The sequence below is a fragment of the Triturus cristatus genome, chromosome 10, assembly GCF_964204655.1.
Source record: "Triturus cristatus chromosome 10, aTriCri1.1, whole genome shotgun sequence".
Taxonomy (NCBI): domain Eukaryota; kingdom Metazoa; phylum Chordata; class Amphibia; order Caudata; family Salamandridae; genus Triturus; species Triturus cristatus.
Window position 1 is genome coordinate 923,393,872 of NC_140593.1, and position 27,460 is coordinate 923,421,331.

Sequence of the window (27,460 nt, forward strand, 5' to 3'; positions counted from 1 at the left end):
CTCCTGTTCATGTTTGGATACTTTACATACATGTAGAATCACCATGGGGCACATGGCATGGAGCTGAATTCACCTGAATTGATGGTCAGACTTGGTGACAGTCATCTGTAATGGGATTGTGGATTGTGATGGAGCCATCAATGTGTGTAACACTGCCCTCGGAAACATACGGGTTGCACCGGGTTGACATGGTGTGTGAATTCCCCATTAGGGGCTCATTGGTGTATAGCAGCCTCTCCGTGAGCAGCAGGGGGTGTTTAGCTGTAACCCGTCACTTGTGTGCCAGTGCCATGGATTTCCTGCATCTGTGGTGGTAAGGGGGGTGCCAGTGTTGGTCCCACGTGTTCATCCACATGACCTGTGTATGTGTTGACAGAGTTGCATTAGCATTCCGACACACATGAGTAATAAAGGTGTCCCTCTGCCTCCAAGGTGCCTCATCTCTGTCAATGGTGATCTGTTGCCACTGTGCATGCGGCATGTCTGGCATTGTTCTCAGAGATGGTGCATATGAGTCTATGTGTAGAGTAGCAAGATGCAAGCTGTTTGTCAGGGATTAGATTCTGTATTGTGCATGATGTTCATGGCTGTGTAGGTATTGTGGCATGTCAGTCTCCACGACGGCCACTGTGCTGCATGTGAATCCATTGTGTGTGTGTGTGCCATGTTGAACCAGACATTCCTTCCTTGACATACACCTTTTGCATAGTTCCTTCCTGAGATCCTTGTCTTTGTGTGCTACTTGTGGCATTGTTTTCTTGACATGGCGCATGCTGCTGCAGGCCCTGCAGCAAGGGCACCCAGTGTCCACGCAAACGAGCTGGTGTTCATCATGGATTGCTTGCTGACATGTGCTATGCTGATCAGCAGCATCTGTGCCTCATGCGGCAGCACACTCTGCATTATGCACAAGATCCCCAGTTCTATCAACCTCAAGGCAAGAGGGAGACCATCCCCCAGGTCAACTACGACATCCGTGTCTAATCCTACCCTGCACTCTACGGACATGTGTGTTAGAAATCCCATGATACTTGTCCACATCCAGGGTGCATCTGCACAGCTCTGCTACTACATCCGGCGACCAGGCCACATCAACGTCCAACAGAGATGGGGGGAGTGGATCACTGCCAGCTGCAGGATGACCTTCTCAATCCACGCACACACTCAGGATGCAGCCCACAACCACAACACAACCTTGTGGCACTGTGATCCAACACCCAATTGTGCCATCTCCATGCATCCAACCTTGGCTGGCCCATCATTCTCCACATCCACCTGACTCAAGCATGCAGGACATGGTTCTGCCACATGTCTACACATACCTGGGACTCCCACCTCAGGACACTCCATATGATCCCTGACCTCTGCGCATGACTGTTGCTCTTCTAAATAGGTCTGTAGGCACAGTTGTGCGGGCACCCCCTCAGCTGGTTGGGCCCATCACGGGTGAGTATGGTGCTCCACGTCTGTCTTGGATGGTACATTGTGACCCATGTGTGTCCTGTGCCAGACTCAGACCCCAGGGTATGGATGTTTGGAGTTACTTCTGAAATCAGGCATGGTTTGACTTTACAACACACACATGTAGTGGAATAATGCAAACTGTTGGCATCATCTTGTGATTGTGATGAATTTTATTGGTGCTGGGGTACGTGTTTGGGGGGGTGACAAGAGGTGCTTGGCGGGAGTGTAGAATCCAAAGTTCACAGGGGGAGTTGGAATCCTGCCATTGAAAGTCATCAGAGTCTGTGCCACAGTCTTTGTCAACATTGGTCAGACAGTGACCAGCAAGGCCATGTGGCAGAGAATGCTGTTCTGCTGTTGGGCCAGAGGGCCAGGTGCCAGGCCAGGTGACCTGGGAGATGGTGATGTTCCGCTGACTCTCATGGTCTTTTGCGTGGACGACCCACCTTCCTGAGGGGACCCTCAGAAGCAGGCCTTGACGATGCTAGGGACCCTCCGTCAGATGAATCCTCCTCCTCCTCCCTCCCTGTTTCTGGTGCTGGTCTACGCCTGGTGGCACAGGGAGGGTTTGCCAGGCTTTGGGCGATCTGACGGAGTGATTGGCTCACGTCCCTGTGCACCGCCAGGAGCTCAGCCAGTCTTGCCTCCATCCGTCCATGGTGTTGTAGATGACTGGCATGATGCTCGATCTGCAGGGTCTTCATCTCATTAAGGGTCTCCACTACCTGGTCGATGCCTCTGGAGTCACGCCGGTATGCGTCCAGGATGTTGTGAACGTGTGACATTACCGGTTCCTGAGCCAACTGGTTAGGTTCGCGCCTCCGCCGTCCTCCACTCCCACCACCCCTGCCCACTTGCGCCTGGCCTGCCGTTGTGGGCACATCGGGTCTCCGGGACCCCTGAGGGATGGCATTTGCGGTGTCGCCTGCCTCCTCCTGGGTGCCCGGAGCACCTTGTCCCTCCTGGACAGACTGGCTGTGTTGTTGTGTGCGGGCAGGGCTCCTGGGTGTCTCCTGGGATGTGGCAGGAATGGGGGTGGTGGTTGGCACAGTTGTACCTGACGCAGGTGCTGCAGGTGGTTGGACACCAGAGGGGCCAGGTTGGTCTGGGTCATCCACGGAGTGGTGAGAGTCGTCGCTGCCGGTGGGGTCCTCTTCACGCAGAGCCTGGTCCTGAGAGTCTTCCCCCCAGTGTTGGGGGGAGATCGACGACGTTGACCTGTGTGTGAGAGAGACAGTGTTAATTGTGTTACATGCGACATCCATGTTCATTCATTTTTGATTAGGCACAGTTCCTCTGGGTGGTTGGATTTGGCGAGCATTCCTCTCACAGTGCACTTGTGCATGGGTTTGTCCCTTGGCCACAGCTTTCGACACTTTACCTATGTGTGACACAATCTTACTTGATGCATCTTTTGTGAACGCAGTCAGCAGTGTAGTGAGCGGGCGTAGCAAGCCATGCAGAGCCGCCTTACGTGTTGCACTGTACGTGGCCAAATGGTGTTTTTTCCATGCTATTTGAGAATGCAGGTAGGTAACTTAACAATTTGTGACAGGGTTCTGACAAACACAGTGGGTGGGTATACTGGGTGTAAGGTTCTGTTTGTGGCTGCAGCACGGATGTACTCGTGCACAGATTGACACATGGACCAGTGTTTATCAAAGGTTGAAGGGGGGGTTCACGCAGTGCCAAACCTTGTCTACATGCACACAGTCCACCTGCTGACGAGCGGACATGGCCACACCACCCAAGGGGGATTTGGTCTCCCTCTGACTCCCTTTCTCTCTCCCTCTGTCAGCCTCCTCCCTCTGTCTGTCTCCCTCTGTCTCCCTTTCTCCCTCCCTCTGTCAGCCTCCTCCCTCTGTCCGTCTCCCTTTCTCCCTCTCTCTGTCAGCCTCCTCCCTCTGTCCGTCTCCCTTTCCCCCTCCCTCTGTCAGCCTCCTCCCTCTGTCCGTCTCCCTTTCTCCCTCCCTCTGTCAGCCTCCTCCCTCTGTCCATCTCCCTTTCTCCTTCCCTCTGTCAGCCTCCTCCCTCTGTCTGTCTCCCTTTCTCCCTCCCTCTTTCAGCCTCCTCCCTCCCTCTGTCTGTCTCCCTGTGTCCACCTCTGTCTCTGTCCCTCTCTCTGCCCCTCTCCCTCCCTCTGTGTGTCACCCTCTGCCACCTCAGCCCAGCTTCCTGGGCACACACAGTTTGCAGGTCTTTCAAAGGCCATTGGCTTGTTCATGTGGGTTTGTTTCTTCTCTGCCAGCACCCATTGGGCGGAGTGTCTGAGTCTGTGCTGCTGCTGTGGCGGTGTGTGCTGACACTCTTTCAGTGTGATGCATCTTCATTAGCTGCTGTTATGTGCAAATTGTGCCTTCATACCCATGTCGTCCTACAACGCGGCCACCATTAGCAGGCAAAACAGTACTGTGTGGGGACACACTGTTTGTATGGCTGTGCCCTAAGCCATATGGGCTGAGGGCATTGTTGTGTGCTTCAGAGTTGCTCTATGTCAGTTTTGAGGCCCACCCTCCCGGCATCGGGGACATCCTGTCTTGTGTTGGTGTTTTGTGGGGCATGTGACTTGGCATGGCCTTGCTTGGGGCATGGGGCATGGAGGCGCTAGTGGCATGTGTGTGTTTTTGGAGTGTGGTTGTGTACGGTGCTGGCTTTGGGGGGGTTGCATGCTTGATTGGTACTTGGGTTGTATATGGCGTTCCCCCATGTGAGGTGAGTTGTTTGTGTACTCACCAGGCTCTCGGACTCCTTCTAGTCCGTCTACTCCCACCGGCGGCAGCGTGGCCATCACCTTCTCCTCCCAGGGATGGTAGTGTACCGGTCTGCGGGACGGACCTCCTCCAGTGATGTTGGCCTGGTTGTGGTCGTCCGTCATTTTGAGGCGGACCGTCCTCCACAGATCGTACCACCTGGCTTGGCACTCATGCCTGGTCCTTCTGGTGGCCCCAACAGCATTCACGGAATTGACTATCCTCTCCCACATGGCAGATTTTTCGGATATGCTGGTCGGTCTGACCAATGTTCCAAAGAGCTGTGGCTCGACTCTGACGATTTCGTCGACAAGGACCTCCAGCTCCTCCTTTGTGAACTTTTGATTCTTGTTAGTGGGCATGGTGTGGGGTGTGGGGTGTGGGTGTGGATGTTTGTGGGGGTGTGGGTGTGGATGGTTGTGGGTGTGTGAGTGTGGTTGTGCAGGTGTGTGTGTGTGAATGTGATGAGGGTGTGTTTGTGATGGTGGTTGTGTGAAGGAGTGCAAGTGTAAGGTGTATTGATGTATGTAGTATGGTGCAGTGCGTTGTCTCTGTGGTCTGGTAGTAGGGGATCTGTTGCAAAGGATCATGGTTTGTGAATGCTGGGCCTTTTTATTGGTCCATTTCTGGGTGTGGCTGTGTTTGAACTTTGGGTGGGTGTGTTATAAGGAGTGGTAGTGGTTTGGGCCTCTGTTTAGCTGTTTGTCAGTTGCAGGTCAGTGTATAGGATGTATTTGGCCTTGTTGGATATGTTTTGTGGTGTTGTGTGCCTCGAATTGACTCTCCTTTTGTTTTTTTGGTTTGTCCTGGTTCAGTACGAGTATTTTTTGCATCTGTACAGTGCGTACATGGGCCATGTTGTTGTACAGTGCTGTCCTTTGCTATGGCTTAGTATGACTCGTACATGCGCGATGTTGGGTGAGGGTTCTGGAGTGTGGGCCTGGGGTAGGGTGCGTACGAACACGGGCAGAGTGTTGGTCCGCACCGTCCATCGGTGGTGGTGTTTTGCACCGTACATACAGGGGGGGCTGGGTGTAGGGTCCGTACATACACGGGTGGGGAGTTTGTACGCTCCATGCATACACGGGTGGGGGTACGGTCTGTACATACACGGGTGGGGTGGGGGTACGGTCCGTACATACACGGGTGGGGTGTGGGTACGGTCCATACATACACTGGTGGGGTGGGGGTACGGTCCGTACATACACGGGTGGGGAGTTGGTACGCTCCATGCATACACGGGTGGGGGTATGGTCCGTACATACGCGGGTGGGGGTACGGTCCGTACATACACTAGTGGGGTGGGGGTACGGTCCGTACATACACGGGTGGGGGTATGGTCCGTACATACACTGGTGGGGTGGGGGTACGGTCCATACATACATGGGCGGGGTGGGGGTACGGTCTGTACATACACGGGTGGGTCGAGGGTACGGTCCGTACATACACGGGTGGGGGTACGGTCCGTACATACACGGGTGGGGTGTGGGTACAGTCCGTACATACATGGGTGGGGAGTTGGTACGCTCCATGCATACATGGGTGGGGGTATGCTCCATGCATACACTGGTGGGGGTTCGGCGCGTACATCCGCGGCCGGGGGGCATTTGCGCGTACATGCGGGGTCTGTGGTGGGGTGTTCGGCGCGTATGTGGGCACATGTCTCCATGGTTGCTATGGGAGTTCGGTCCGTACGGTCTTTTTTCCATACAGTTGTGAAATCAAAAGGACGGGAGTGATCGTACTTGCGCGGTCGGACTTCATTTTTCCGATTCGTACGGTAAATCGTCCGGGGATGTGTTGGACACAATTTCCGACCCGAGGACGTGTGGGGAAATTTCCCCGATGTGATTCGTATGGAGTTTTTCCCATGCGAATTGTACTTGGCAGTTTGTACGCTACTTGTACCATTCGTACGGAAAAAAATCCGGATACAATTCGGACGGGGGAAATTTTTCCAGGATCGGAATCGGCCCCTTAATTTAAAAAGGAACAAAATGAGGGGGTTCATTTTGTCATAGAAATTATGGTTAGTGCTGTAGAAAGAAAAATTAGGACATGTTTCAAGTGTGATCTCAAATATCTTCCTGTTATATATCAACAGGACAGCCTGTCAGTTGATGCCGTTGTGTTCTACTGCAGCTTCCCAGAGTGTTCTTAAGAACAACTAGAGCACTAACAGTCTTACTTATGATAAAATTATGGCACACCTGAAGCCATCCTGATTGGAATAAACTGCTAACACTTAAAACATTTAATTTAGAAAGGAACAAAATGAGGGGGTTCATTTTGCCATAGAAATTATGGTTAGTGCTGTAGAAAGAAAAATTAGGACACGTTTTAAGTGAAATCTCAAATATCTTCCTGTTATATTTCAACAGGAGCAGCCTGTCAGTTGATGCCTTTGTGTTCTACTGCAGCTTCCCAGAGTGCTCTAAAGAACAACTAGAGAGCTAACAGTCTTACTTATGACAAAATTATGGCACACCTGAAGCCATCTTGATTGGAATAGACTGGTAACACTTAAAACATTTAATTTAAAAAGGAACAAATTGAGGGGGTTCATTTTGCCATAGAAATTATGGTTAGTTCTACAGAAAGAACATTTAGGGCATATTTTAAGTGAGATCTCAAATCCTCTTCTATTTCATTAGAAAATTCTGACATGTAGACTGAAACAATCACTTTCAATACCAGCAGTAGACTTCCAGTTAACTCCGTGGTGAGCAGTAGCTTTACTACAATGATCTAATGAACAACTAGAGTGCTAACATTCTGAATTTATGGCAAATGTGTGACACATCTGAATGCTTTCCTGATGGAATCAAAGTAAAAAACTGAAAGCATTTCCCACTGAGGAGACTGCAGTAAATGAGGAAATTAGGAAACTTCATTAAAAATAAGTCTCCCAAGATGGCCACCAGAGAAAAAAGAGCCCAAATATAGCACAAATATCACGCAGATGTAGCCCACATATAGCCCAATGACAGAAGTGTGCAAAACACTTTTTATTTTTAGTTTTGTCTGCAGTTATATATAGTGCAGACTGGTCAGGTATTGGAGCGTTACATCTTACTTGGACCCCTTATTGCATATTTTGCACGAAATACATGAGATTGATCTTGCGAAACATTGAACTTTATGATTCTGTTAACCTGAAGTTGCTCTGAACCGGGCTTTGTAACACCCGTTTTTACCTACTGGTTTTAATTAATTCTCACTGTATTGCATTAGGAAAGAGGATTTACTGTTTTTATGTACACTTTTATGATCTATGTTTCTAAATCAGATCGAGTAAAGTTTAATGAACTCTATGGCAGGACGAAGGCGAGGATTATGCATATCTTTCCTCACTTTATTTGCATTGCAGTTCAATGAAAACGTAACACAACAATCATTAAACAAAAGACTACACAACCCATGAACCATTAGGGGGGTATTCTCCAAGGCAACTATAGTCCATGTTGCTGTTTGTATAGCGGTTTCTTGTGCACGTTATTAGCATTATTGCCTTGGTATTGTTTCATATTTCCTGCGCAGCAGTCTCTTGCACAAGAGCGTTCTCCCCCTCGCAGTTTCTCCCGCTTTGCGCTCTGCGCACTGTGAGAGCCTGTCAGGCGCGTCTGGTCCGAGCGAGACAGCTCTGTCGAGCGCTCCCGCTGGTCTTTACGCGTTTGGGACTCCGGTCACTCCTTTAGTGTCCGCTTGATTCCCGACCAACCCTCGCCTAATTTTGACACCGCTACGTGGTGATTTCCCTACACGGCCACGTTAGTGACCAGCGCCACCTGGTGGTGGTAATTGGTATTGCGCCTCAGTCTATTCTTATAACAGCTTCGGGGAAAGCCCAGCTGTTGGCGCACTGGCGAGGGGGCTGCCTTAAGGATTTTAAGTGCATTACACCCTCTGCTATCATGTCTTCTCCAGAAGACCATTTTTACTCCTCCTACCAGGAAGTGGAGGAGGAATGGCCCCCCAACTTCTCCCTCCAGCAGTGGACCCAGCCCTCTCTCTGGCTATTTCTAGGGCACTGGCTTCTCTTAGGGATCAGGTTGATAAGCTGGCAAAAAGCATCCCTGGGGTGTTCAGTGACCTATATCTGGTGGTGGCGGGTCCCAGTAGCTCCCAGATGGGGAATAAAAGGGCCATTAAGCATAACGCGGGGCACTTGGAAGGATTTGATAAACTTACGGAGACCTTCCTCAAGAGTGCGCGAACGCTTAAACATGCACACTGCCGGAAGGAAGAGGAGTCTGGAGAAAATTGCAATGCTGTCACCACTATTGTAGACCCCGACAGCGGGTTTCCCTTAGAGGGAGAGGGTGTATCGGAGGACGATTTCGCCTCTGATGAGGATAAGAACTCGGGGCATCCCTGGCATCCAGAGTCCCATTCCTCTCAGTCCCGGGTTGGGGACGGGGTCCACTCAGACATGTTCGAGCCTACCCAAATTTACCATCCTAGGTCAGCAGAGTGGACCCCTGACACCAAAGTGGCAGAGTATGTGGTGGAGAAAATCCATCAACCCCTTGAAAGGGAGGTCAGGAATAGGATGAGGAGAGAATGCCCCAGGCCCTCACTGAAGGGGAAGGCGGCACACACGCCTGAAATTGATGAGAAACTATGTACCTTTTTCTCCAAGTATATGAGGGATCCCAAGAAAGGAATTGATAGGTCTTGGATGTGGTAGGGCCCTTGACCCAAATTATTCAATAGGCGGAGCGTTCAAAAGAGTCAGGATCCACTTTGTCCACGGATATTGTTGGGCGCACTACCCTAAACCCTAAAAACCTACCCCAGCACGACACCCCACACTACCCAAACATAACTGCACCACCCTAAACCCTAAAACACTACCACCAGCATGACTCCCTACACTACACAAACACCACTGCACTACCCTAAACCCTAAATCACTACCACCAGCACGACCTCCTTCACTACAAAAAACACCACTGCACTGCATTAAACCCTAAAACACTTCCCCAGCATGACCCCCTACACTACACAAACACCACTGTACTACCCTAAACACTAAATGTACCCACAGAATGACCCCCTACACTAAACAAACACCACTGCATTACCCTAAACACTAAAACACTACCCCCAGCACGACCCCCTTCACAACCCAAACACCACTGCACGACCCTAAATCTTAAAACAAGACACCCTACACTACACAAACCCCACTGCACTACCATAAACCCTAAAACACTAGAACCCAGCATGACCCCCTCCAGTACACAAACACCACTGCACTACCCTAAACCTTAAAACACTACCCCTTACACTACACATACACCACTGCACTACCCTAAACCCTAAAACACTACCCCCAGCACTATCCCCTACACTACACAAACACCACTGCACTACCCTAAACCCTAAAACACTACCCCAGCACTACCCCTACACTACCCAAACACCATTGCACTACCATAAACCCTGAAACACTACTCCAGCACAACCCCCTACACTACACAAACACCACTGCACTACCCTAAACCCTAAATCTACCCCAGCTCGACCCCCTACACTACCCAAACACCACTGCACTACCCTAAACCATAAAACACTACCCCCAGCATGACCCCCTACACTACACAAACACCACTGCACTACCCTAAACCATAAAACACTGTCACCAGCATGACCCCCTACACTACTCAAATACCACTGCAGTACCCTAAACCCTAAAGCACTACCCAGCACGACCCCCTACACTACCCATACACCATGCACTACACTAAACCCTAAAACACTATCCCCAGCACTGTGGAAATGTGGATTTTCCTGATCAGTTATGTCCCCTATCTTGGACCCCAACGGTTCTATATGCATGTTACAAGTACATGTATGTTCCCTCCAGTTCCAGTTTCTAAGACGCAAACATATGTGTGTTTACCGTCGACATGTTCTCTGTCAGATCCGCCATCAATGGGCTGGATATTCGATTCCTAAGCATGAAAGGCCACCGACTTTATATGGCTAAGTTACTCCATTTTTACAGTTCAGGCAAGTAGGCCCGATTCTGTCCTCAAAGCCTTTCCCTGCTCTCTGTCTTTGACAGCTTCAGCTTGAGCTCGCATCTGTATCCATGAACTTTGTCCTACTCCCTGTGCAGCTAACGGTGCCTGCCTCGGCCAGTTTTCGCCTGCCTGCCAAGAAGCTGTATTTCACCTTCGAATTATCTATTTTGCTCTTCAGCCGATGCATTCCTGTCTAGTGATTTAGGTAAACATTTCCTTTAGCTCACAAGCAAAGGACTCAGCCTTTCCGTCCTCCTGCAAGTGATTCATAGCCCTGCTGCCATGGAAAGTTTTCTGCCCCTCGCATCTCATATAGACACTTAGACGCTTGTACACGCACATACAGTTAGTATAGAATAGATTCTGTCCGAGAGTCCTTCCTTGTGGATAACATAGTTCTCTAAAACATAGGATGTTAGATATGATTTGGGATTAGGTTGACTTGACCCCTCAGACTTCTCGTCTCCACATGTAGAGCTAAATGTCAAGTCCCCTTCACCCCCTAGTTGCACGTCAATCACACGTCATGCTGCTGCGCACGCATCTATGTTAAGTATTATCGTATAGATCCACCTATGTAAGATAATCAGAGCCAATCATGTTTCTTTTTGCTCCTTATTACGCCTAGTTTCGATTACGTGTCACTATGTTAATTTATCTTATCAATTGTTACGCCTTTTTGCATTCGTTTCATTGTAAATGTATAACCTATAAAAGTTACTTCTTGTCAATAAAGTATTGTACTTCACTTCCTGAACCCTCGTGGTGACGGAACCTGAAGGCCGCGACTCGAGTCGGCCATTTTGAGTGGAATAAAGCCCATTTAGAAAACCTCTTATACCACGGATTCTGCCTCTTGTTATTTTGAGCTATTTTACTTTATTTTAAGATTCCGTATGAAATTCAGTCCGGTAAAGAAGATTTTATTTACCACATAATGGCGCCCGAATAGGGACACTTTCTCATCTCACGCGCCGGCGGTGCGTTGCAGGCCCGGTCTCCTGCCATAGCTGGACGGACCATAAACGCGTACCAGCAGGATTTCCTGTAAGCTCCCTCCGGTCAAGCGGGGGCGACTGAGGCTGCGATCAACCCAGACGAGGCGGTGAGAAGTGCGAAGTATCCCGACCAGAGCCTAGCTGAGAGAGCAAGATCCGAGGTATACAGAGGCCCACCAGGTTTCTCGAAATCCCGATGTCCAGAGGGTCCGCTGTCCGCAGTCATCGAGTCCTGTCCATTCTCTGAGGCCTTCCGTTTCAAGGAGCTACTCGGTGAGTACCATCGCCGGGGAGGCGTGTTGACGCGCACATAGGTTGTGCCGGTCAAGACGGATTTGGGTACACAAATCCGGTCTGCACTGTTTAGCAGTGTATATGTACTGTTTAGCAGTATATCAAGTATTCCGAAGTATGCAGTTATTGTCAAGAATTCAGCGTGGTGATTAGTTAGGCAGACTGTCATCATTGTCGGTCATTGTTAAATGTTTAATGTTTAATGTTTTCAGAAATGTCTTGCATATTGTGGTATGAATGATTGTTCATTGTACACTGTTCATTATTGGGGTTTTTTCGTATTAAGTAAGTTCAAGAGTAAGTATCAGATCAGTTGTCAATATGCCGCTCTTCTCGAAGTTAAGACAGATTACTACCAGAAAAGGGGTGCTTGAAGAAGCAGTTCCTATTCCTCCTAGGGACACTCCAGGGCATTTTATGTACCATAAGCATGGCTTAGATGCCATATTGTTTCTTGATCTATGGGTAGATTATACCAAGGGATTGCCGGAAAGTCAAAGGTGGCCCGTAGCGGGAACCTGGGATGCAGAATGCATCATGAAAGTGGAGGAAGAGTTATGGAAAAGAAAGGTCAGACAATCACAGAAAGACGCTGTTGAGTTATGGCGTAAAGAATCTCATAGACGAACAGAAAAAGCACGTAGACAAGAAGAGAGGAGTAAAGAAAGTTCAAATAAAGTTCAAGAAAATCTATTAATTAAGGAAGGTATCCGAGTGAAATCAGAACAAGTAAATAGACAAAGAAATGCTCTTATGAATGGTATGTATCCCCTTCTAGCCGAAGGACTACCTAAGGCTGCTCCAGAGATGCCAAAAGACTTGCCACCCCCATTATTTCCAATTAAGGTACATCCAAAAGGGCATCCCAGAACCGCAGAAGATGTTTTTCTTTCCTCATATCTAGACGACGCAGCTCCCGAGTATACTAACGCCGCACCACATAGACCGTCTGGTGTAGGGGTTCAACGTCAGGATCAGGTATCTGTCCCCGTGCAACAGCAAGTCCCGACACAAGCTTCGGCAAGCACATCTGTTTCCGCATCTGTCTCCGCAGTCGACTCTACAGAGGTATCGACACCCATAGTTGCTGTGTCACGTTCAACGAACCCATTCACACCCGACGCCCCAGATGGGGCCACGGGAGGTGCTAGCATTACCTTTACACCACCTAGAATAAATAAACTTGTCTTTCAAGAGTCAGCACATTCACGTACACCTAAATTCGTAAGTGAACGTACGCTTAAGGAACTCCTTGTAAATTGTAGATATGACCCAGTGGCTGGTAAGGAGGACGAAATGGTCCTGGCATCATTACGTATCAGGCGAGCCGCAGAGTATTTAGCAAGGTTACCAGGAATGACTACGCATCTAGATAACATATATCATTTTGTTCAAACGGGACGAGATCCAGGATGTATTAACAGAGCTATGGAATTCCAGAAAGTAGAGATACAGGGGGAACTGTTACGTTTCCTCATAAACTGTGTGATCAGAAATCAAGACCGTCCGGGGGTAGACCCGAATACAATGCTTATTCTTACAAGATGGAGTCAGAATATATCAGAAGGGAGACACGATAAGCAAAATTGTATAATAGCCATGTGCCGAAAAATCCGTAAAGAAATAGAGCGTATTCATGAAGAAAGATTGGGAACAGACGAGTTTGAGCAAGATGAAGTGTCCGAATCAGGGAATTCCGCAAGACAGTCAGAGACCATAGCCTATGTAGGCAGAGGAAGATCCTGTGAAAATACTAGATGTTTTTCTGATCCCATACACTCTGTATGCCCAAATAATAGCAGAACGTATCCGACGCCTGTAATGAATCTGAAGTCTCCTGAACATTCGTTTCAAGCCGCAGATAAAATATTACGAGAACGAAGGGGTTACCACCTCCTCGATTCCATGGATGAGCAAGAATTAGCCAGATCAGCCGTTCACTGGATTGACAGTCCTGAAAAATACGGTGATGAGACCGTAGCACACACGTTTTTTAATCTCAGTGCAGATGAACAACGTTTAGCTGGAATATATATGATTCAGCAACTCCTCATATTATATAAGAGCCAACATGCTGACCCTGGTCCTTTACCTGATATATTAACGGAACTACTCACGAACAGATGGAGAGGTTCTAGTAACAAGCTAATTAAAGAGATATTAGTGTCACGTAAGCAGTATGTCCTTTTTGTAAGTCCGGATTCTCTCTCGCTGCCCCGCAGAGAAAGAGCGCCGTACTATATGGATAGACAAAATCCTTTACGAGAAGTGCACCCAATAAAAGGCGAAGACAATGAGTTTCACCGTGTATTTGTTTACACACCCATATCAAAAATGGAATTATTGGAAATGAAGAAAGTAGTACCTAGTCATGACAAAGACCCAGCGGGTTTCCACCGAGAAATTAAAGACATGTTACTGATGGGAGAGTACACCTTTCCTGATATTATGACGATATTAAAGGTGCTTTTGCCTGCTGGCATTTATGAAAAATTGAAAGAAAAAGAGTGGGAAGTGGGAGACCAAAAGATAGACTGGACAGCATTAGCAGAGGAAGAAAGGGGCCGAACTGCAGGTTCAGGGCTCGGGGATAAAGTTAAACTGTTACCAGGTTTACTAGTACAGGTACTGCCACGTTTATTAACTACAAAAAAGGAAGATTGGGGTGCAATCACAGCCTGCAAACAAAAGCAAGATGAAGACACAAGCGATTATTATGCTCGATTTGAAAAATGTTTTGGTATAAATAGTGGTATAAAAGCAAGTAGTGACTCATATCCACATTTATTTGTGACAAAATTAGTGGAAAATGCATTGCCTCCAGTGAAGAATAGAATATTGAAATTCGAGAGTACCTGGCAAAGTAACACTCCGTCACAAATGCTACAAATGTTACAGTATCATCACAATAGAATTAGGGATGAACAAGAACACGAGCATAGACTCATGAAGGATACAAAAATGAAAATGCTAGTTTCTCAGACAGTACCAGCAGATGGTCACAAAAAGGGTGTGACACATTCTGGTGATTCTGCAGTTCCTGTAAAAGGAACCTGCAATTACTGTAAACAACTAGGCCATTATGTACACGATTGTCCAGTCCTGAAACGTAATATAGCTACAGGTATTGCAAAAGAGAGACCACGATTAGTTAGACACGATCAGAATGAACAAGGAACTATGCAGCATGGACAGTCCATGCCAGTTCAGCAACAGTCCATGCCAGCCTCACAGCAACCCATACAGTTTGTGCCAGCTGCACCACCGTTGCCTGCTACTGCCACACAAACCACAACACGACAAATGTATCAGACTGCACAGTATGAATACCCTGAGTATCAGCGTTACGCATGAACCAGCCTAGAGAGGGAAGTTGACTTACCGCTTATCGAGATTCCTGTAGATCAAGAAGGACCTTATGTACATAGTGAATTATTAGGTCAAGATAGAAAATTCTTACTCGATACAGGGGCAAGTCGAACAACCATAAAACGTAGTGAAGTTCCAGGGGCACCCCTCTCAGGCTCTCAAAATGTTTCCCTTGGTTTTTCAGGAAAACCTATTGTTAATGAAGTATCACAGCCTCTACCACTTACGATAGGACCTTTGACACGAACTACAGATTTATTGCTTACTAAATCATGCCCAGAAAATCTGTTAGGAATTAAAACTCTGAAAGCACTAGGAGCCATAATATGTTGTTCTCCGGAAGGAGTAAGGTTGTTTTTGCGTGATTTTAAAGGTCACTATGTGTCTAGAGACATGGATCCCCGACTACAGACTTTACCAGTACATCTATGGGCACAAGGCCCTACGGATGTTGGCTGCATGAACATTACACCCTATCGAGTCACATTGAAAGCAGGAGTGGTACTACCACGAATGCGACAATACAAGTTACCGCATGATGCTGTAGTGGTTTTGCTGAAAATCATTGATGAGCTGATTGTCCAGGGAGTAGTTGTAGAAACAGACTCCAATGTATGTAATTCACCGATAATTCCGATTCTTAAACGAACTGATCCTACTGCCCCACCAGTGTACCGATTGGTTATTGATTTGCGTGAACTAAACAAGTGCATTGTACCACAATTCCCTGTGGTCCCTGATATATCATCATTGTTGACAGCAATTGATTCCGAAGCAACATTCTTTACTGTAATTGATCTCAAGAATGCCTTTTTCAGCGTCCCAATAGATCCGGAAAGCCAATATTTGTTCGGATTCAGTTTAAATGGGCGCAGCTTTAAATTCTCACGCGCTCCCCAAGGATTCACAGAAAGCCCCAGCATCTACAGCCAAGCACTGAAACGAGAACTTGACAGTATCCACATGCCAGTCAATACTGCACTGCTTCAATATGTCGATGATCTGCTGATCACCGCAAGAAGCGAGCCAGAATGTGAAAAGGCTTCTCTGACAGTTTTACATTTTCTAGCCGACAAGGGGCACAAGGTGTCTCCTTCTAAGCTGCAATTCTGTGTCCAGCGAGTTATTTATCTTGGTCACTCGCTGTCCAAGGAGGGAAGGCAGCTTACACCAGATCGCATCCAGTTAATTGCTAACATGTCAATACCCCAGACACAAAAGGAGGTGCGAGCTTTCATAGGCCTCACTTCATATTGTAGGCAGTGGATCCCTCAGTACGCATTTCTAGCAAAACCACTCATTCAGTTAACCACACAGGAGGCAGCCACATCGACTGTCCTCCCTTGGACTCAGGAACATACACAAGCTTTTGAAAGCCTAAAGGAAGCTTTATGTCAAGCACCTGTTTTAGCAACACCATGTTATAGCAAACATTTCACACTCTTCGTTACAGAACGCGAAGGTACTGCCTTGTCAGTACTCACTCAGGATCAAGCAGGATCACGCAAACCATGTGCTTATTTTTCCAGTACATTAGATCCCGTAGCTCAGGCTTTGCCTGCATGCCTGAAATCAGTGGCAGCGACAGCTTTAGCAATCAGACAAAGCGATGCCATAGTATTAGGACACCCATTGACAGTACAAGTACCACATGCAGTAGAGGTTCTTGTGAACCGAACACAAACACAACACTTGACCATAGCAAGACTTACCGGTTATGAACTGACATTGTTTCAACCACACATAGAGATCCGACGGTGTAATACATTGAATCCTGCTACACTATTACCTGTAATTGGAACAGACCCACTAGCTCATGATTGTGTTGAAATCATTGAAATAAAGACGAAACCTAGACAAGACTTGACAGACGTTCCATTGTTAGATCCAGACCTGACGTTGTATGTAGACGGATCGTGCATGAGAACAAGTACAGGAGATTTAGTGGCCGCGTATGCAGTCACAACAGACACTGAAGTTATTGAGACAAATTGTATAGATACTTTGTCAGCCCAAGCAGCAGAACTTATTGCTCTAACACAAGCCTGTATTCAAGCCACAAATAAGAAAGTTAATGTATACACTGACTCACGTTATGCATTCGGAGTTGTACACGACTTCGGCGTGCTGTGGCGAGAGAGAGGTTATTTAACTTCCCATGGTGCCCACATTCAGCACGGACCCCTCATTCATGCCCTGTTAGATGCAATACATCTACCCACTGCTATATCAATTATGAAATGTAAAGCACACACGAAGGTTACTGATATCATTTCTCAAGGCAATGATTTAGCTGACAGAACAGCTAAACAGACTGCTCAGAACCGCACATTAGACATGACAAAGCAAATGGTTCAGACACCAACACAGTGTATGACAATTAAGGATCCCGCACTTGACGTAATTGACATACAGACACATGCCACAGCAGAAGAAATAAAGAAGTGGACTGAACTAGGAGGGATCCAGACAGATCAAGGATGGATGACGAAGGAGAAATCTGTATGGTTTCTCCCGGATTCCATGGTTCAAGCCATTATAGCTACAGTTCACAGTCCAGCACATTTAGGAGAGAAGGCTATGCTAGACAGCATTCAGCACATTTGGTTCAACAAACATTTACGAGCAGCAGCTAAACAAAAAGTTCGTACCTGTATGATATGTTGTCAGTTTAATCCAGGAAAGAGTGTTCCCGTAGAGCAGGGTGGATTTCAGCCTCCTGACCATCCTTTTGAAGTCCTCCAGATGGATTATATTCAGATGGAACGTTGTCGAGGATTCAAATATGTTCTCGTAGTTGTCTGCGCTCTCTCCCGTTGGACAGAGGCGTATCCCGTATCAGATTACACTGCCCCGACTACTGCCAAGCAGCTAGTTCGAGAATTCTTCCCACGGTACGGTTTACCACGTGTTGTATATTCAGATAACGGCCAGCCTTTCTCATCCGAATTAATGAAACATGTCTCACTTTTGTTGGGATATCAGTGGAAATTCCACTGTGTCCGACACCCCGAGGCAGCAGGTCTCGTGGAACGACATAATCAACTTTTAAAAATCAGATTGTCTAAAATATGTCAGGAAAAAGGTGTGGACTGGATAGTAGCCTTACCAGTTGCGCTATTTTACATGAGGATGGTAGCACACTCTCGAACAGGGCTATCCCCTTATGAGGTGATCTTTGGTAGACCACCGAATATGTGGGGGACGCCTATACCCCGTAAAATAACTGATGTTGACTGTAATATGCTGACAGATTACCTGGCTTCCTTGATGTCTGCACTACAATCTTGTCGTTCACAGGTAGTCGCAGCTTTTCCCGACAACACCGAGGTGAAACCTCATGACGTAATTCCCGGCGATTATGTTCTCGTCAGGAATTTCGATCGGAAAACCCAACTGGAGCCAAGGTGGAGGCTTCCTAAGTTGGTCCTGCTGACGACCAGAACAGCTGTGAAGATCGAAGGGAGAAAAGGCTGGGTGCATTCCAGCCATATCAAGAAATTTCATGGACTTCCTCCTGACACAAACAGTACTCCCCGTGTGTCTTCCCCCATTGACTCAAAGCTACCTTTGGCTGAGGCCAGTAGCACCGAACTCTATAAGCAGAAACTCAGGTCCAGATCCAAACTGTCGGACGATTTGATTGTTTAAGTCCTCTCCAAGGTGAAGCGGTTGAATCTGTCCCGACATGTATCCCTTAGGTCTGAATGATGTAGAGTCCAGAATCATAATGAAACGACATGCTTATTGTAAATTACTGCGTAGCCACTGTATTGTGACTTTATTAATTTTGTTTTTCTTGAGTTTTTTAATAGTTACTGCAAGTATATTGTTGCATATGTATTATCCTGTTTCTAAACGTGCTTTCAATATAACTGATGAACATTTTTTTAGTGACCTACCCCCACATGAGTTGTCCTATAGACTTGCGCTGCGCAATAACACCTTCATTAGTATGTTACATCATTCCCATCAGACTAGTAATGCCACCAATTGTTGGGTGTGTGGCCGACTCCCTCCCTATCAGAATAACAAAGGAGTTCTGCCTTTCTTTCCACATCCGTTCACACACAATGGCTCCTGTGGAGCATGGTTTAGTTTATTAAATTCCATAGACCCAGACACAGCAGTTTATCAACAACATTGGATATGGGGAAATCTGAATCTAGTTTTATTCAAAGTCTGTCACCCTAATAAGGAGGGTCACCCCAGTAGAACAGGAACTGAATTAGAAAATGAAGTGTATAAATTAGGTAATTTTACGCCTAATCTTATGATTTTGAATGTCAAATCCGAAGTTGAACTAATTCTGCCCACTATGTCAGTATTTCCAGTCAAGGGTGAATTATGTGTGAGAAAAGTTGGTTCCATACATATGGGCCACAGTAAATGCGTTACTACAGTAGAATATAGTGATCAAGGTAAATCTTCATTTAGAGCTTCTAGCCATTCTTACTTTATATGTGGTCAGACGGCATATATGCGTCTGCCTCTAGATTGGGATGGTACCTGTTACATAGCATTCCTTTTGCCACCTGTTTTCCTAGCCCCCCCTGATTATTATCGAAATGTTCATTTAGTACACAATAGAGAGCGAAGAGATCTCCCAGTTGTCGATTATACTGAGACGGCATGGGACAAGTATGTAGATTTCAATAAAGGTATCTTTCCCTATATAGGTACAATATCAAATAGTAAGCTGATACGCAGACTCACCAAGACTCTTGAAGCTGTAGTAAACGAGACTATAGCCGCCCTAGGCAATCTGACAGAGGAACAATCAGTGATGAGAATTGTTGTTCTCCAGAATCGTCTTGTCCTTGACGTCATCCTGGCCGATAGGGGCGGAGCTTGCAGGGTCATCGGATCCAGCTGCTGCATATTCATACCAGAAAATTCGCCATCTGTATATAAAGCTATAACACGCCTTCATAAGATTGTAAGCCAGATACACGAAAATCCAGGCACTTGGACGTGGTCCGGGTGGTTTTGGAGTGTGATATCAGCCTGGGGATGGAGAGTTCTATCCTTCCTAGGTATTGGCCTTCTTATGCTCTTCAGTTGTTGTTTATGCCTGCAATGTGGACCAGCGATTTGTGGTCTGTGTGCCACATCATGCATTCCATATCACAGTTCTCGTTCAAAATGCCGGAAGAAGAAGGAAGAAGAAATGATGCTCCATGAGCAAATCGATGGAATGATGAAGATTGATATCTCTTGAAGGGCAAGTAGGGGACAAGGAGGGAATGTGGAAATGTGGATTTTCCTGATCAGTTATGTCCCCTATCTTGGACCCCAACGGTTCTATATGCATGTTACAAGTACATGTATGTTCCCTCCAGTTCCAGTTTCTAAGACGCAAACATATGTGTGTTTACCGTCGACATGTTCTCTGTCAGATCCGCCATCAATGGGCTGGATATTCGATTCCTAAGCATGAAAGGCCACCGACTTTATATGGCTAAGTTACTCCATTTTTACAGTTCAGGCAAGTAGGCCCGATTCTGTCCTCAAAGCCTTTCCCTGCTCTCTGTCTTTGACAGCTTCAGCTTGAGCTCGCATCTGTATCCATGAACTTTGTCCTACTCCCTGTGCAGCTAACGGTGCCTGCCTCGGCCAGTTTTCGCCTGCCTGCCAAGAAGCTGTATTTCACCTTCGAATTATCTATTTTGCTCTTCAGCCGATGCATTCCTGTCTAGTGATTTAGGTAAACATTTCCTTTAGCTCACAAGCAAAGGACTCAGCCTTTCCGTCCTCCTGCAAGTGATTCATAGCCCTGCTGCCATGGAAAGTTTTCTGCCCCTCGCATCTCATATAGACACTTAGACGCTTGTACACGCACATACAGTTAGTATAGAATAGATTCTGTCCGAGAGTCCTTCCTTGTGGATAACATAGTTCTCTAAAACATAGGATGTTAGATATGATTTGGGATTAGGTTGACTTGACCCCTCAGACTTCTCGTCTCCACATGTAGAGCTAAATGTCAAGTCCCCTTCACCCCCTAGTTGCACGTCAATCACACGTCATGCTGCTGCGCACGCATCTATGTTAAGTATTATCGTATAGATCCACCTATGTAAGATAATCAGAGCCAATCATGTTTCTTTTTGCTCCTTATTACGCCTAGTTTCGATTACGTGTCACTATGTTAATTTATCTTATCAATTGTTACGCCTTTTTGCATTCGTTTCATTGTAAATGTATAACCTATAAAAGTTACTTCTTGTCAATAAAGTATTGTACTTCACTTCCTGAACCCTCGTGGTGACGGAACCTGAAGGCCGCGACTCGAGTCGGCCATTTTGAGTGGAATAAAGCCCATTTAGAAAACCTCTTATACCACGGATTCTGCCTCTTGTTATTTTGAGCTATTTTACTTTATTTTAAGATTCCGTATGAAATTCAGTCCGGTAAAGAAGATTTTATTTACCACAGCACGACCCCCTACACTACTGCACTACCCTAAACCCTAAAACACTACCCCAGAGCGACCCCCTACCCTACCCAAATACAACTGCACTACCCTAAACCCTAAAACACTACCACCAGCATGACCCCTAAAGTACCCAAACACCACTGCACTACCCTAAACCCTAGGAAAACAAAAACACCCCATGCCCAATCCCCCTTACCTCTCATTCCTCGTGGTTCCTCACTCCTCGTGGTTCCCTATCTCCTCGTGGTTCCTGCTTCACGTCGTCTCTGAGGGGCGGTGCACGGCGTTGTGAGGAAACTGAACAGCCTCTGCTTCCTTAACACAATGTGGATTGTCTACATGTTTTTTAGAACGAATGGTCATTTACCATACATACCTTTACAACAAAATTTGTTGTAAAGGCATGCGTGGTAAATGACCATGCGTTCTAAAAAAATGTGTAGTAATGACTTCGAGATCAACAACGCATGCGCGGTAATGCATGCGTTGTAATGGTATCGCGAAGTAAAAAAGTTGTTGTAACGGCTGTTTGACGATCGGAGCTGGCCCCTGTTCTTCAGTGAGACGTTTATTTGATTAATTAGGAGGAAGGAATGTGTTTTTTTTTTACCAAAAAGTGCATTCCCAGCTGTTGTATTGTGAAAGTGTCCGCGTGGCCTGGTTTCACTTACGGGGAGAAAGTGGAAGAGTCTGTTTGGATCTAAAGGAGTTCTGTTGTTGGACGGGGCCGGCACGACACGTCATCAAAAACATAGCTAATGGAAAGCGTCCTCCCTGAAGTGTGGAGCAGTGCCATGAGAGGTCAACGAGTGTGCGTCCCACCGCAGTATGACAGTACCACGTGACCCATGTGCCACTTCCAGGGTACGGGAGGCAGAAGCGGCATCACAGGTCCTCTTGAAGAGCGTTGTAGCACTAATTCTACATTTTGGTACTAGGGCATTTTAACTTTGTTGTTCCTGCCAGATACAAAGAGAAGATCCTGTGTTATTCAGTGCCCTCGTTATCTTTTTTGTGGGTTTTGGTGCTTGTCACTTCGCTGCCCCTCCGGTGCACATGACTGGGCACCCCACCTCGTGTGCCATCTGCAGGGCCTCTGCCCTCGGATCACTGGTTTCGGTTTCTGGAGTGACAACATAAACAGTTGCTTCCAAAGGACTAACCTGAACACTTAGGTGAATATCCCTTGCACCAGCATTCCACGAAAATTCTTTCCTAGCTCTCCCACGTCGACGAGGACATCATAATATCATGGCTCCACTTGCGACACCGTATGACGTCATCGAAGCCATAAGAGGACCTCGTCGGCGTGCTGACGTCAGTTCCATCCATTTTTTCTGTGCCACCGAGGCAAACAGGTGGACCGAGACATTTTCACATATATATACATAGTAAAATAAATATATATATATTCACTGAAAAAAACCATAGGTTTCAGGCACGTTATAGTTAGAAATTAGCATTTAAAATACCTTAGAAATTCACTGAAAAAAACATAGGTTTCAGGGGCGTTATAGTTAGTTGGACATTTCATTCGTACAAAACCATAGAAAATTCCTAGGGGTGGGCGGAATTTGCGAAATCCACTTTCACAAATTATCGCGAAAATTTTAAAAATTATCGCAAACACGCGGAAATATCGCGAAGATGCGGAAGTTTTTTTCCCGCATGTTTGCGAGATTTTCTGCATGGTTGCGGCTCGCCAACTTACCCATGCGGTTGCTCACGGGCGCGGCCATCTTGTTTTCAGTTGTCTCGCGGTGCATGATCGCGAGAAGAAAGACGTGATCGCGCGACGCATGACGTCACTGCGGGTGCGAACTGTCGCGAGACAGCGCAAATGGCTAAAAACAATACAACATCTCATGGAGAACGCGACCGGATCAAGAAAACTTGTTGGCGAACGCAGGGATTCAGGTAAGGCGATCGCGCACGCGCGAGAATGTATTATTTTACAGCGCGAGCAAGAACCAAATTATCGCAAAGCTGCGGAATGCAGAAATTTTGACATTTTCGCACTTTCCGCGGAGCGCGAAAATGTCAAATTATCGCAATTTCCGCGAGCTGAACAAAATTTTAGCCCAGGCCTAGAAATTCCCCAGTTATAGTTAGTTGAGCTAACTATAACTCGCGCGCCCGCAATGCACTGCTGATGACGTCACATATTACATCACTCATGACATGGTCAGTGACATTACTCATGACATCACTGATGACATCTCAAATGACATCACTGATGACATCATCCAGTGAATGTGTGTTTTTCTGAAAATTAAATATGTTTTATATATGTGTATCTCAAGGTCGATGGAAGAATAAATGTGTATATAAGTGTCTAAATGGATGATTTGTTTTGTAAAATTAATTGTATAACTGACTGATTAAGTGTATCTTAGTGAATACATGGGTTAGTGAATAATGTTTAAATATGTAAATATCTGTATCAGTCTCTCACATTGTGTATAAGTGGCTGCATGGGTTGGTGAGTAGCTACATGAGTGTCTATATGGGTTATTAGTTGGTTTTTTGAGTATCAGTATGAGTGTCTGAGTGTCTGTATGGTTCGGTGGGGGGTATTACTTAGTGCATAGATGCATGAATGAGTGACTCACTGTTTGTATGTGTTGAAGACAGCATGTGTGCAGGACTGTATAGGTGGATGAGTGTGTGCATGGGTGTGTTAGTGAGTGAATGACTGTCTCAATAGTGTCTTTATGAGTAACGACATATGTTTTAAACTAGTATATGTGAGAATTGGTGTATATAAGTGAGTATATGTGAGAGTGAGAGATTGGAAGAGGTCCTGTACAAATAAGTAGGTGTTTCTATAAGTGAGTGTTTAAGAGAGTAAGTATGTGTAAGTTTATGTAGAAGTAAGTGTTGAAGTGTGTGTATAACTGTATATGCAAGTAAATGGATGTTTGATACTTTGTTTGCATGTGTGACTATGTGTGTGAGTAACTCTATGGATGAGTGGCGGTGTGTAACAGGATGTATAGGTGTATGAGTACATATGATGAGTGAGTACATGTATGAGTGACTGTATAGGGACTGTTGGTGAATGAGTGGATGTGTGTGTAGATCTTGGAATTACTGAAAAGGTTTTGTAACTGGTGTTGGTATGTCCATTGTTTTGAAAATGTTAGTTTGGATTTTTGAGTGTGTGTATCAAAGGTTATATTAGGGTGAGAGGAGGTCTGTCACTCTATCACAAGGATGATGTCATCAGTGACAGGTTTCAGGAGCATACTAGCTATCAGAGGTACAGGCACAGCAGTGTACTAGCTCGCAAAGGTAGAGAGCTGCGAGCCGACAGACTGGCATAGATGCGAAGTGGTGATGTTGGGCAGAGGGAGCGTGAAAGCGTTATCTCGCAAAGACAGAGCTCCGGTATATTAAATTGCCCCAGAACCTTTCTTTTATATTTTCACTCGATGCGAGAAAGCGCGCTTTCTGGACCAAGACCTTTCTCCCTACCAAATTTGGCGTAATTCCGTTCAGCAGTTTGACCTATAGCCTTGTCTAAAGTTTCCTATGGAAAATCCATTGAGAAAACACGTTTTCACCCCCCCCCCACATAGCTACCTGTCGCAGGCGTACTCGCTGTTGGTGTGCAGGTCAGTGGTCTAGTTGTCAACATGTGACGGCCACTCCCTGAGGGCAGGTTTGCACACACACCACACCCATCCCGCACATGTGTCACAGGCCATGTGACCACGCAAATATAATGCATCGACAACGTCACATCCTATTTTGCCGGTGCTGACTGGATGTCGGATGCTCCACGGGTCTCAATCATAAAGTGTCAATGAAAAGTTGCGCAGAGGGTTAGTCGCAACCTGAGCTGTATGGCCACCAGGGCCCTACTACCACGTGGCGAGGACTTGACTTGCACAGGATTAGTGCCACCCAAAGCTGATATGGCCATCAGGGGCCTACCACCAAGTGGCGCGGACTTGAGTTGCACAGGGTTAGTGCCACCCGAAGATAATGTGGCCATCAGGGACCTACTACCACGTTGCACAGACTTCAGTTGCACAGGGTTAGTGCCACCTGAAGCTGATGTGGCCATCAGGAGCCTACCACCAAGTGGCGCGGACTTGAGTTGCACAGGGTTAGTCGGACCCTAAGTTGTATGGCCATCAGCGGTCTCCCACCAGGTTGCGCTGACTTGCGTTGCACAGGGTTAGCGGCACCAGAAGCTGATGTGGTCTCCGCCATTGATGACTTAGGACTCAGCAACATGTGTGGGATCTGCAGGGCCGCGGTGCGGGACCACATAATGTGTACCAAGCCATGGTGGCGGGACCGGGCCCTGGAGCTTTCACGGGCACGTGGAGTGCCCACTGGTAGACACTCATGTGGCAGCAGGTAATTATTTGGTCATGGATGCGCAGGGGCGGCAGTGTCTCTCTCTCTCTCACTTCCCTCTCTTCACTCTCTCTCTCACCTCTTCCTTCCTTTCCTTCTATCTCTCTCACTCTTTTTCCCTTCTCCCTTTCTCACTCCCTTTCCTCTCTTTTTTGCTCTGGATTTTTTACCTTCTCTTTTTCTCTGTGTCTCACTCCTTAGATATGCGCATTACACACGTCCTTATTTTGTGCTTTATTTTCCAGGCTGTGTCGTCGACATTGATGGACCTGACAGGAGTCTTCCGCCTTGTTTTTTGTTGAGTTTGTTAAATTTAGTTTATCCTCTATATGTACGTAAATGGAAAAATAAAGTTTTAAAAAAAATAAATGAAATAAAAGTTTTTGGTTGTTACTTAAGTGCTGTGTGACTCGTTCTTGTTCTTATTACCGTTATTTGGTGGTGTCCACCATGGTGTTACATTTTGGGGCAGTTATTGCGGTAATACTGGTGATGTCTGCAGTTTGCACCAGCTTCTGAATAGTGTGTTAGATTTATCTCAATTTTAGATGCATTAAAGTGCTGATAATGAGATGCAGATTAGCCGTTCCCGTGCAAAAACACATGAGGTGCACCTTTGCGATTTATTCTAAATACTATAATCCTGTATTGAATTACACTGTGGTAGTGGGCGCATTTACAGTGTACACACAAAATCATGAAGAAATCTCATTGTATTTATATTGATTGGGAATAGTGGGTCAGGTGCTGGATCTTGATGGGATACACTGCCCAGTTCGCTTATTTTTCTGTACACGAAAAAAACACATCACAACTTTCACAACGAAAGGCAAAAACTGCAATGCGAAACAAATTCCGGCGATAAGCCGCGTTGGCACCAGGGATTTTACACCTGCTTTCTGCTGGTGTTAAGCAGGACGACTACCTGCAGCATGAAAGGAACACAGCCAAGAGCCACACCGGAACACCCACAGGTGCCATACAGTCAATGAGCATGATACACGGATACCCATGAGGGCCACAACACTCATCACAACAACCCCAGGACTGCCAACGCCCCCCGAACCTGCATCTGAGCAAGTGTGTCCATGTGGTCATTGTGTTAGCATGATGAGCACGGGCCTTGCAACATCACAGTATGCTGTCTTCAGGGACTTTATCATGTCACCTCAGCGTTGCCAGTGAGCCTGGACATCTAGCTACGCACGCATCCTCCTTCATGCACAAGCGGTGTGTGCTGGTCCAGCATACACAGGTCAGTGCAGGGGTGTGCCTATCTGGCAAGGGAAACGGGGTGTCTCGGACATGTCCGTGTGCAGGAAGTGCTGTAAGTGTGTCTCTGTGTTGTGGTGTGGCCGCCACAAGGGCCGCAGCAGTCGATGTTGTAAAGTGGCATGCACCACCTCCAAACGTCAGTGTCACGGTGTGATTGGATTGCCGCAGGACATGCGCAAATAGGCATTACAATGGTGTGCCTTAGGAGTGCACGGAATACAACAGCGCAGCTTACAAAAGTGTGGGGGCTCATAGGAGGGAGGAGCAGCTGTTTGGCAACAAAACACACAGTGAACCCGCCCATGTGCCACATGCTGGGCATCTCATCCATGATGACCAGGGTCGCAGACATCCCACAACACCCACAACCGGCCTTTGTACACATCCTGTATGAATGCAGCTGGAGAAGTTACTATAGGGATGAAAGGTTCTTTGTCTGAGCCATCTTGCGCTTACACATCTTCTGCT